This window comes from Petaurus breviceps, unplaced genomic scaffold (assembly GCF_028583685.1).
Source record: "Petaurus breviceps papuanus isolate PSGF00001 unplaced genomic scaffold, PetGlider_PUasm1.0 126, whole genome shotgun sequence".
NCBI classification, from domain to species: Eukaryota; Metazoa; Chordata; class Mammalia; order Diprotodontia; family Petauridae; genus Petaurus; species Petaurus breviceps.
In genome coordinates, this window is record NW_027185655.1 from 35882929 (window position 1) to 35895630 (window position 12702).

At 39.6% G+C, this 12702-nt stretch overlaps 1 long non-coding RNA gene across 1 annotated transcript in view; it reads right to left on the reverse strand.

The window, feature by feature from the left end:
- Positions 1-11764, reverse strand: part of LOC138169910 (uncharacterized) — a 41004-nt gene extending 29240 nt beyond the window's left edge. The window contains exon 1 of the long non-coding RNA XR_011170489.1: positions 11401-11764. This is a non-coding gene — a long non-coding RNA (uncharacterized lncRNA). The remainder of the gene's footprint in view (positions 1-11400) is intronic.
- Positions 11765-12702: the final 938 nt, after the last annotated feature.

Consider the following 12702-nt stretch of genomic DNA (forward strand, 5'->3'; position numbering starts at 1 on the left):
GGCAGGCCCTCCCCATTCAGATTCAGGCTGCAGCCCCTGTCTCAGTAGCAGACAGTAGCAGCAGTGCTGGGGGAAAAACCTCAAATGGCCCCTGGAGGGCTTCTTTTTCTCTTCTTGGCATCATTACAGCCTTCTGGCTGGATAAATTAATTATAGAGTTTAGGAAAGAAAAAAAAAACCCTAACTCCCACCCATCATCCCCCTGAAGTATCAACATTGCCGATCTATTTACGAACTTCAAACTTAAGGTGTGATATTCTTTGTCACTGGGCAGTGGCTGTCTTGGCTGCATGCCTAATTCTCTGGTTCTTTTATGTGGTGAGGAAATTAGGTTTCTTTCCCCCACCTTCCCCTCTTACTCTCACCTGAAGTGTGACATTTTGGAAAAGGGAAAAAAAGTGCCTTTGGTAATGCCCTGATGTGGAAAGCTTCCAACCACCTGTAGAAAGGCCTGGAAATAGCACAGATCTATCTTGGGAGCTGGGGTGTGGGGTGAGGGATCTCTCTTCCTTTCTAGTAGAAGGAAAGGAAATGAGATAGATGTGGAGGACATATAGAGAAGTGCAGTTTGCCATAGGAGTACCCTTTCTTCTGGGGTTAGAAGTGATCATAGAATCATACATTTGGAATTGAAAGGAACCCCAAGCACCATCTTGTCCAACCTCTTCCATTTGCAGATGGGGAAACTGAGGCCTAAGATAAAATGACTTCCCCAGGGCCATACAGAGAGTGAGTAGCAAAGGCAGGATTCGAAGCCAGGTCCCCTCTAAATCTTTTGCACTTTACATGTTTACCATGATACTCCTTTGCTGTACCCCCATTGCCTGATGGGTCAAAGTAAAGCATACAAACTACCTATAAGTCGTTTCATGTTTCTCAGGATCAGTCCTGAAAACACTATTTTCTTGGAGTTCTGCAGGAGACAAAGAGGAAAAGTAATACCGTCATCAGCAAAGATTAGATCTTGCCTGATTTACAGCCCCTGGGACCTGGCAGGACAAAGGGAAAAGAGACTATATCAGGAGTCAGAGGACCTGGATTGGAATCTACCATTATCCCTAGGATAGAAGACTTGACCTCCATCTCCTTATCTGTAAAATTAATGAGTTTCCCTCGATGGTTTCTAAAGATAGCTCTAAATATATGTTTTTATGAGAAGGACCAGGTTAGGATGAACTTCCAGGAGGCCCTGAATCTATCAGTTCTTGGAAGAGGAATGATATCTATGGAAAGGTAGAATCTGGGGCCACCCTCCTCACAATGTAAAAGAAAAAGTCTACCCACCGACTAAGGCAACCTTCAGGACAACCCGGGCTAAGATTCAGCCTCTAACACTTATTAGCTATGTGACCACGGGTAAATCACTTTAACCTGTCTGAATCTCTCAACCTTGCTACCTGTTAACATCTATTGTTCAGTCATTTTGAGTCATATCTGACTCTTTGGAATCTTCTTGCCAGAGACACTAGGGTAGTTTTACAATCCCTTCTTCAACTCATTTTATAGATGAGGGAACAGAGGCAAACAGGGTGAAGTGACTTGCCCAGGGTCACACAGCTAATAAGCATTGGAGACCAGATGTGAACTCAGCAAGATGAGTCTTTCTGATCCCAGGCCCATCACTGTAACAAGTACCTACTATCTTCCAGGCATTGCACTGGAAGATTTTGTGGAGATACAAAGACTAAAAGGAAAGAGTTCTACGCTCAAGGAGCTTACATTTGCTCTGGAGGGAGAGGAACCACAACATAAATCATTGCATGATTTATGGTAGAGAGGAGATTCCAATCCAGGTCCTCTGACTCCTGACATAGGCTCTTTCCACTTTGTCCTGCCAGGTCCTGGGCAGGTGTAAATAAGGCAAGTTCTAATCTTTGATCTGAACTAGCTTACTGATGATGGCATTACCTTTTCTCTTCATCTCTCACAGAACTCCAGGAAAATAGTGATTCCAGGGCTGATCCTGAGAAACATGAAACCACCCATGGAATGACCACAACAAAAAAGTGGAATATTTACAAAATAAATGCAATGTAATTTTTGAGAGGAGAGCTGGGGGATCAGGAAAGGTTTTATGGAGAAGGTGATACTGGAGCAGAGCTTTAAAGAAAACAAGGGATTCTAAAAGGGGATGGTTGAGGAGGGAGGATGTTCCAGGCTTAGGAAACAGCCAGTGGAAGAACATGGAGAAAGGAAACGTGAGCAAGAAACAGCCAGAGAACCATGTTTGCTGGGACATGGAGTGTGGGAAGGAGACAAATGGACATTGAAGACGAAGGAGTGGGTTGGGGCCAGATTGTGGTGGGTTAAAGAGAGAAATAACATCTGATCCTAGAGGTTTGCAGTTTATTGAGCTGATAAGTGACATGATCAGATCTGTGCTTTGGGAAAATCACTTTGTCAGTTGTCTAGGGAGTGGGGAGAGACATGAGTGAAAGAGACTAGTTAGGAGGCTAGTTCAATAGTCTATGGAAGAAGTGATGAGGGACTAAACTAGTTTGATGTCCATGTGGACATAGAGCTTCTGTGAGGCAGCTGGGGGAGTCATAAAGACCTGAGTTCAAATTTGGCCTCAGACACTTACTATCTGTGTGACCCTGGACATCTGAGAAACAGGACAGCAAAGCCAATTATAATTTGATAGGAGTGTTTATTAACCAGCTGGTGACTGCCTCCCCAATAGGGAAGACAGCACTGAGTCTTCTGTAAGATACACTTATATAGAGTTAGGTGTTGTTAATCAACAAAATGTGGTTCCAAGGGGGTGTAATGCCATTAATGCCGTTTCTAGTGAAGCCTTGATTACTTAGCAAAGCCCTGGATACAAACATAAACAGACCTGAATCTGGGGCATGTTTCTAGCAACACAGGTGAAATATTCCCTCACTATTATGTCCTATTAGGTGGTTTCCAGGGACCCTGGTAGGGGTCCCCTTCTAGCAGGTTGCAACTGGGAGGGGGCTTTGGTGTATAATTTCTGGTGGGCACTTCAACTTAACCACTAGAGTTTCTTCATCTGTAAAATGGGCATAATAACATCTAACTTAAAGGGTTGTTATGAGCATCAGAAGATATGGTAATATTTTTCAAGCACTTCGCACATTGTAGACACATTATAGATACTCATTCCTCTCCCCTCTTCCCACCCCCATGTGATTGAAGAGGAGAAGGATGTAAAAGATGTAGACAGAGAGAATTGATTGGAAGCTCCTTGAGGGCAGCACTGTCTTTTACTTCTTTTTGCATCCCCAGAGTTTGGCACAGTGCCTGGAACATAGTAGGTGCTTAATGAATGGTTTTTTTTAATTGATTGACAAGATTTGAAAAAGCATTAACTCTGGAGTCTGGGTTCCAATCGTGTTTCCATTGTGTGAAATCTGTATGACCAGGTCACTTAAGCTCTGCAGGTCTCAGTTTCCTCATATTTAAAATAAAAGGGTTGGACACAGGGGTGGGGAACCTGTGGCCTTGATGCCACATGTGGCCCTCTAGGTCCTTAAGGGTGGCCTTTTGACTGAATCTAAACTTCACAGAACAAATCCTTTTATTAAGGGGTGACTCACTAAGAAGTTCTTTCAAGCTCTAAAATTCTGTGATTCTGTGTTGTTAAGAGCAACATAACGGAATGAACCCCCTTGTTGGATTCACATCTTAGTTCTAGTGTTTAACAGCTGTGTTAAGTCATTTAACTTCTTTAAGATTCAATTTTCTCATCTATAAGAAAGGGAGAGGGATACTGATCCTGCCTAATGTATAGGGTTATAAGGAAAAATATATTAATATCGTATAGTAGAAAGAATGTTGGATTTAAAGTTGGGAGACTAGAGTTTGAATTCTGGTTCTAGGACTTCCCATTTAAGTGACTTTGGGTAAGTTAATTAATCTTTCTGGGCCTTGGCTTTTTCACCTCTAATATTGGGAGAACGTTGGACCAGATAACCCTAATCCCTTGGAGTCTAATTCTTAAGACCCTCTCCACCTCCTAAATCTTTGATTGTGTAATCATTCGATTTTCACGGATTCTGATAAGTGAATAAATTCTTAGGGAAATAGTGAGAATTGGTTCTAACACATAGTAGGAGCTTTAATGTTCCTTGACTGACTGACTATTCACAACAAAACCCAAAAAGCAAAAATGGACCAGATAAGACATTACCTTCAAAAGGCATTCACTTTTACCTCCACTTCTAGGGGACTCAGGAAGCCCCTCCCCACCAGCTCCAATAGGAGACTCACTAGGCAACTCCCATAGGTCTTTATCTAGTTCACCTGGAGAATGCTGGTCTTTTTTCACCCAAAGAGACCATTTGAATTGTTCTACTCATAGCTCTCTCAACAAATCTTATTCTCAAAAAGCTCTGAAGACGACATGAAAATGCCAAACTTGTCTTAACTCGCTGTACAAGCATGTTATAAAGTGGTACCTTTATCTATCCTCACATCTTTTAGGGTCATGGATTCCATTCTTCTCAGAAAGTATTTATTAAATGCCTACTGTATGTAGGTGATGGGTACAAGGGACCCAAAGAAATAATGCACTATATAGTTCCTGCCCTCAAGGAAGGGAACAAACACTTATTATCTACAACATACCAGGCACTGTGCTAAGCTCTTTACAAATATTATCTCATTTGATCCTTACAACATCACTTAAAGGCAGGTGCTATTATTATCCCCATTTTACAGTTGAGGAAACTGAGGTACAATTGACTTGCCTGGGATCACATAGCTGGTGAGTGTCCAGGGCTAAATTTGAACTCAGGTATACTTAACTCCAGGTCCAGGATTGCCTGTAAAGAGATTGAATTGTGTTGGTTTCCATGACTGGTGGGGAAAATATGAAGGGAGTAAACTGGAAAGATAGAGAAACAACCTTCAGGGAAACTTTAGTAGATGAAATGCACAGTGAGGATTTTGGAACAATGTCGGAAGGACCTAGGTGTGAGTGTAGTTGGTAACTAGGCAAAGAACAGGGAGATAATATGTTTTGCAAAGGTGGCAGAGACTGACAAGGAGGATGACCAACTCTGAGTCTAAATAAAAGAAGGCTTCACTGTAAATGAGGCTCAAATCTTGTTTCAGCCACTCACGAGTTATGTGATCCTAGGCAGGTCATTTTATCTTTCAGCCTTGTTTCTGTAAAATAATAACACCTACCTACAGGACTGTCGTGCAAAACAAATCAGATAAAATGGGTGGGGTATTTTGCAAACTTATAGAAATAATAGATAAGTTCTATATAAATTCTAGTCATTAGCATTGTTGTTGCTAATACTACTATTATTTATCCTCCAGATGCTCTTCCTTGGGGATAACATTGTATTTATTGGACCAAGAGTCTCCTAAATCTGATCCTCACTCACTCAAAAGAATTCAGCTCGACAATCCACATCCAAAAAACCAAGTGGATGCAGAATGCCAGTTGTCCAAGCTTTAAAATGCCCTTGGATTGGGAACATGAGTTGGTCCATCAGTACATTTGGATAGACACTGAGAATTAATGAACTGGACCCAGGATTAAAGAGGAGGAGAAAATAAAGGGGAGGGGGGGGATAGCATTTGGGAAACTGGGCAAAGCTCTTATTTTTATCTCATCAATTCAGTCGGCTTTACATTTTCTTTGGAAGTCATTTTCATTTATTTTTCAGTTTATGTTTTCTCCTGCTTGACACTTGTCAGCATTAATACGTTGCTTCAGATTAATAGTCAGCTATCAACTTAATGCGATGCTTCCATCTTGAGCTGAGGGAGTTGCCTCCCATAAGAGAAGGCAAGCAGATAACTGCCCCTGTGTGAACACAGCCTGATGTTAATTACATGCCCGTTCCTTGCGAAGGAGCTCTGCCAAAAAACCCCGAAGGAGTGGGCAACAGCAGCGGCAGCCTGAGCTGTGTGGTCAGAGAATCCATTACCGAGAAATCACATTTTTGAGTTCAGCCTCCCAAGCAAGAATTGGAGGGTGGGCTGGGTCCTCCTGCTTCCTGAGGGCGTGGATGTACCAAGAATCTCCTGATTTTCAAGGAAAAGCTCAGGAAATACGTGGTCCGAGGAGAAAGGAGCCTCAATGGGTTTTTTGTTGTTGTTGTTTTACAAGAGATCCTGAGACCAATGCCCACAAATTCCCCACACGATGAATAGGGGCATTCATTTTGACAGGGGAGAGGAGGCCAGAGAGCGCAGTTTGCAGGGTAAAAATCTCCTACCCTCCACATTACCATCGACCTCACAATTCCTCACTCATTTTTCTCTTGGGCAGTTTAGAAATAGTCAAGAGTCTGAGGAAGGATGAACAGGAGACCTAGATCTAAAACCTTCTTGAGCCTGGATCCTTGCTCTAAGACTGACAACCTCTAGCCTTGAGCAATTCACTTGGGCACTTCACCTCAGTTTCTCCATCTATAAAATGGGGATAATGGTATTTACTTACTTACCTCATGGGTATTATGAGAATTAATTACTGTTTGCAAAGTGCTTTGAAGATGAAAAGTACTAGTTGGCATCATCATCATTATGATGAAATACCTTCTGCAATTTTGAGCCAGCTTCCTCCAGACAGCAGAAATTAAGCTAATTTCCAATTGGGATCTTCAGAACCCTTCAGTGGAAATAACTGGAGTACGATGTGGGCCACTTTAACACAAAGAAAAGGCCTTCCTCTAATAATAATCTAACTTCTTGGCAATGGAAGAAATGCACTGAGAGATCAAGGATTGTATGGGATCCCAGATCTAGAGGGAGAAGGGGAAACTAGAAGTCATCTAATCCAACCTATTCTTTGGACAAACAAGGAATGTGAGACCCCAGAGAGATTAAGTAATTGGCCCAAGGGCTCTCTGAGAGTAAATGGGAAGGTTGGGATTTAGATTCAGGGCCTAAATCCAGTGTTCTGTTGGACCACAGGATAGGGAAGGGTGCCATTTTGGGACTTGCGAGTCTTAGTAGTATTATTTCACATTGGATAGATGACTCATCAGTGACTCAGCTAATAATCTCTGTTTCAATCACAACATGTGGTAAGAGTATTTTTACAGAGTATATTCGAACATTTAGCTTAAAGCCTTCATATGAACCACCAAATGCTTTCCAACTCAATCCATTTTAACAAATATTTTAAGCACATGCTAATTTCAAGGTTGTGTGCTTATTTTTTGTTATTTGTCCTTCATTTTTGAAAAGGACCAATGACATCACAAGGTGATGCCTTAACGGGTGCATGAATTAGATTTAAGTGAGGTAGAGCTGCAAAGCTATCATCAGCCTCACTCTCTCTTTTCCAGAGTCATCAGAGTCCAGTGGCAAGACAAAAGTCAGGACAACTGACCAGTGATGGCCTAGGTTACAGCAGGATGACCTTGGCATCTTTGATAACTGGTTAAGCTCTAAGCACTCCACAGAGCCTACTTCATGGCCATTGGAATGAATTGTTCTCATCCTCCCCTTCCACTGGGGAAAGTCTTCACCTGCTTGAGGTAGACACCCCCTAACTCACTGGTGGTGTTGAAGCCTATAGGTTACCCTCAACAAGTTTAGTCCATCTGCTGAGAGGGTACTTCTCATTGGTAATTCAGAAATGACAAAGGATATGGTCTCTGCCCTTAAGGAGATCATACATTCTACTGGACGACACGGTGTGTAATCAGAGAAACATAATTCAGACTAGAGTGTGATGGGGAAAAAGGAGAGACCCACACAAAGTTCTCTAGGAATGTGAGGGAGAGAATACTTTCAACTTAGGGTAATAAGGAGTGAATCTAGGCATCCTTCCTTGAGAAGGTGGATTGTACCTGAGCTGAGCCTTAAAGGGAGAGGATAATTTTGGCTGATATGTTGAGGGAGGATATTCAAAGTCTTTTAAAATGCATTAAGTTGAAGGTGGACTGTTGAGATTGAGAAATTGCTTGTTTCATTGTTTGACTGGAATAGAGATAGGGAGAAAGGTAGTTTGGAACCAGGTTGTGGAAGTCCTTAAAGACCCAGAAAGACCTGGGTTTAGACCTATCTCATATACATTCTGGTGATGTGGCCCCTGGACAAATAATTTAACCCCTCAATGTAAGGAAAAGAGTAAAAAATTCTCTAGGATTATAAATTTGCAGAGACTATATCTACCTGCTTTGGAAGGAATTTCACATCTAGAAGATTGCTGTATCAGTGAAATCTCAGCTTTAGTCCCTATTGTAGGGATCCATAGGGATCTAGGAAGGTTTTTGAACAAGAGAGCTACCTGGTTAACCCTGTCCAATAGGAAGAAAATATTCTTTACCTTTGGCTATCTGGCTTAAGCAGTATAGTTTAGGCATTTGGAGCCCCCGCCTTTCCTTTGATTTTCACTGATGTGAATGTACAATGACTGTCCATTGTAGAGAGACAAGTTATAGAAATGAATGCTGTACAGTCACTCTGGTAAAGTCTTCTGAGGAAGTGGCATGTGCGACTTTTTCTGATGCATGTGATCTTGACTGGGTAATTTAGTGGAAGTCACTATGGCTATATAAGTTTTTATTTTGTTTGAGTTTATGTTTTATCCATTTTGCTGATTGTGAAAAGAAGTATTATTTTATCTACATTTAGTCACAACAAGGGAGTATAATTTGTTGGCGTAGAATTGCCCAAGGATGCTGAGGGCATAATTGAAGGAGTGACCTAACATGGTAGATTTGGGATCTTTTGCATCAATCATTAAGTCTTGTCCCATACAGAAGATGCATTCTGAAATATTTGACAAGGTCCATGGCCTCAAACAATACATCTAGGGCACACTTAAAAAACTCCCAACAAAAAACAAATCTCCTTTTGCCATAAAGAGAAAACCAAGGCAACATCCTGAATTTCAAAAGATTATACTGTTTGTTTGTGTAACAATCTAGTCCCTTGTTTAGATTAATTATATCCAGGAAGCCAGTAGATAATGTATGAATTAACCTGAAGGGTAAGAATAACTTGGAAAATAAGAGGTCTGCAAATTCAGGCTATTATTTTAAATAGGTAAACTGTACAGTTATGAGTAGTTACTTTCCTGGGAAAGGTATTATAAGATGAAATGATATAAAATTAAGCTGATTTTCTCATAGAAGTAATGGCAAAATAGGTAGGTCCATCTTACCTGATATCTAGGTTTTATTTTATTTAATTTTTATTTTTGGTAGACTATATTTCATTAACACTGCATTTAATTAACCATAAATTGTATGTCTGTACAGTAGAATATATCCAAGGTGTATATTAATCAGTTAAATAGAATAATACATTAACCAATCACTTAAAGTATTTAATACATTATGGCATCATAGTGTGCTATCATATTATCTGCTTTATTTTTACAACTGCTATTCAGTATAATTCTTTTAAGTTTACAAAGTACATACATTATCTCATTTGACCCTCATAACAATTTTGTGAGGTGGGTAATACGGGTAGGATTAGCTCTATTTTACATATGAGGAAACCAAGGCTTAAAGAGATTATGTTACTTGCCCATGGACACATAGCTAATTAGAGTCTGAGGTGGGATTTGAACTCAAGTCTTTATCATGGTTCATCCAGCACTTTTTCCACACTTTACATTTCTTCTCTAATCAGAGGGTAAAGTGGGAACAGCTTTCATCCAGATCAAGGAATTAAGAAGGGCATCCTTGAAGAAATTTTTGGGAACACTTAGAGTCCCTTGATGGATTTTTGGGAAATGTGTCTAGGAATATCTGTTTGGCTTCCTTTTTTTCTCACTGCAAATTTCCCTGCAGCAAGCAATAGAGATTAAGTCATTGGTTATTCTACTGATTTGAAATAGAAAATTCTTCTGCTCTCATAAACCTTATTAGCACTGGCAGCTTCCACATGTAGCCTGATTTCATTTGTTAGGTACACACACACACACACACACACACACACACACACACACACACACACATTGAAGATGAACCAAGCCCTTTTCTTTTTCATTTAATTCTTCACTTTTCCATCTCAATATCTATTGATGCATCATGCTGTCAAACATCTCTAAGCTAGAGCTTGAATGGTGGCCCAACTCAAAGGCTCACAGTACTGAACTTAATTCTGAACCCACAAAATCAAAAATCTTTCCATCTTAGTCAAAAGTCCCATATTCTACCTTAGAATAGTGGATTACACATGATTTGCACCCAGTCAATCAAAGCAATACTAGCTGCTATATTTAAGCAGCTAAGACAGATGGAAAATTCCCACCAGGGAAACTCCACTGAATATGATTTTGGGTACATATTGAGACTAGTACTGTAGAAAGAGCACCAGATTTGAACACTAACACATAATTAGCACAGATGTTTTGTATCAAGACATAGAAACCTCTATCTAGGATATCAAGGGGGATTTTTCCTCTGTACTTTCTCCCCCATCCCCAAATCTCACCATCTCTAGGATGGTGAGATACTTTAGCCTGGGTAAAAGTCCGTTACCTTCCTACCCTGATACTAACCTTCTCTGGGGTGAAACAATGTATCCACTATGTATGTGTATCTCTAAAGCCAACTCTGATTAACTTTGTAGCTCACTAATTTTTTTTTTGTTTGACATAGGAAAGGAAAGGAATTCTGATGCCAACACGCCTGATTAATTTTAACATTAACCAGCCCGCTCTTCAATTGTCAGGAGCTTCTGACACTCTGGCTTTAATCTTCTCTGTCATTCAGCATCTCTGTCAACCATCACCTAAATGTGCCTAGGACCTCCTATTTAAAGAAAATCTCCATTGAAAAGCAGAAAATACCTTGGAAATAAAATTAACAACAGTCTCATTTATATCCTTTATAATTCAGATTTGTACACATATATATTTTTCTTCAATTAGCAATAAAGTTCTAAAGTCTCTAATAGTACGAAGTATATTTCCTTACTTTGATGAGACTATTGCAATGTGGGTAATCTGTCCACTCCCACACAACATCATTCCTTGAATAGCATATGTCAACACTTATTCACTTTGTCATTTGGCTCAGTCTAACATGTGTTCACTCTGATAGGTCCAGATTCTTGGAGATAGACCACTACTACATAGTTGCAATCAAATCTGTTCAAGGTTTTAGGATTACCATGTTAAGGTAGAATACACATACACCCCCTAACGACCACCGTCATTCTTGAGTCTCCACTGATGAGTTTCTATTTACACACCATACCACTCACAATAATGACATTTTTGGATCTTAAACATAACCATTTACTTAGCAATAAGGCAAAAGAAAATAATTTCATTCATGAAACAAGTACATAAATAGCAAAATACATACCAATCCACACCTAAATCAAGACCACTCTTTGACTTAATAAACAATATTTATCAGAGACAGCAGGCACAGTTAGCAAAATGACAGTGAAGCACCTATGTAGAAACAAACGAACAAACATATGCTTGAAGTAACTTACAATTGCACATGTCATTGGTTCATTCAAAAGCACTCAGGTCACCTGGATTCACTTCTCTGCTAACTACTTGTCTATTGGTCTTCACCACCCTCCAGCTGGATAAATCTTATTCTCTTTTATACCTGAATATAGAATTTACAAGCTCTTTTCACTTACAATCACCTTTATGTAGGCATTTAGAAAATGGCACTTCTTAATGTGAATAGCAGCTCCCTTTAGAAGAGCACTGCAAATCTCATTATGCTGGATATCCCTGGGCTATAAAGACCCAACCAGATACTCATTACCCAGGTGCTGAGTTGTTCAATCAGAACAGGATTCACAGCAAAACAGTTCAAGTTGACAAACCATCCTAGCCCGCTCTTCCTATGCAGCAAGCAGCTACAGTGTATGTCTTACCTCATTCTGTTTTTTTTTCCTTTCAACCAGAGAGGAGCAACACATAGAACCAGTATTTCTGAGGGACTTCACCTTCCCTAAATTCTAGAAAGCCTAGAACTGAAACTCTCATTCAAGTGAGGTCAGTCCAATCAGTCAGCAATCAATAGTTAAAGCCTTCAGACAAGTGATTACTCTAAGGGTTTTTCCACCCAGCTCTCTGCCAGAACTGCTTTTTGACTATATACTATTTCTTCCAACTTCATTTGCCAAATTCTTCCTTCTTCAGCCTCAGCCTGCTCTCTGTTAGAGCTCCTGTATCCCCTATATCTGACATTGGCTTAAATCAAAGACTCCTGGCTCTCAGTAACTGAACTTTCACTTAAATGCTAACAAATCATCAAATTTCCCCTGAAAAAAATCAGCAGTCTTCTTTCAATCATATCTTAGTCTCCAAAAGTTTTTACATTTTTTTCAATTTTTTTAGTTGTATCATCTTCAGTAAATATATAGTATATATATTATATAATTATATAATATACACTATAATATATACTGTATAATACATAATTATATAGTAAATATATGTATGTAAATTAACTGAAGGACCTATAGCTCTGAAGTCCTCCAACTCATCGTATCCTTAAATTGTGCTTTTTTTATATTTATATTTTTCCAGTTTTTAATAAATACAAGTTCTTTCTCTGCCTCTTTAAATCATTAAACTGTTTGCCTGCATAGCACGTATTATCCTACCACATTCACAAGGTGATTTGAATTGGTATATTTATGCTACAATATTTATGTCCAAAACTGTTAAATTCCATCTGAAAACTATTTTTCCCTTTTTACACATATTTTAAAGATTTTATTAAGCCCAATTTTGTTCCCTTCTCCTTTCAGGCATCAAAATGTTGGTATATG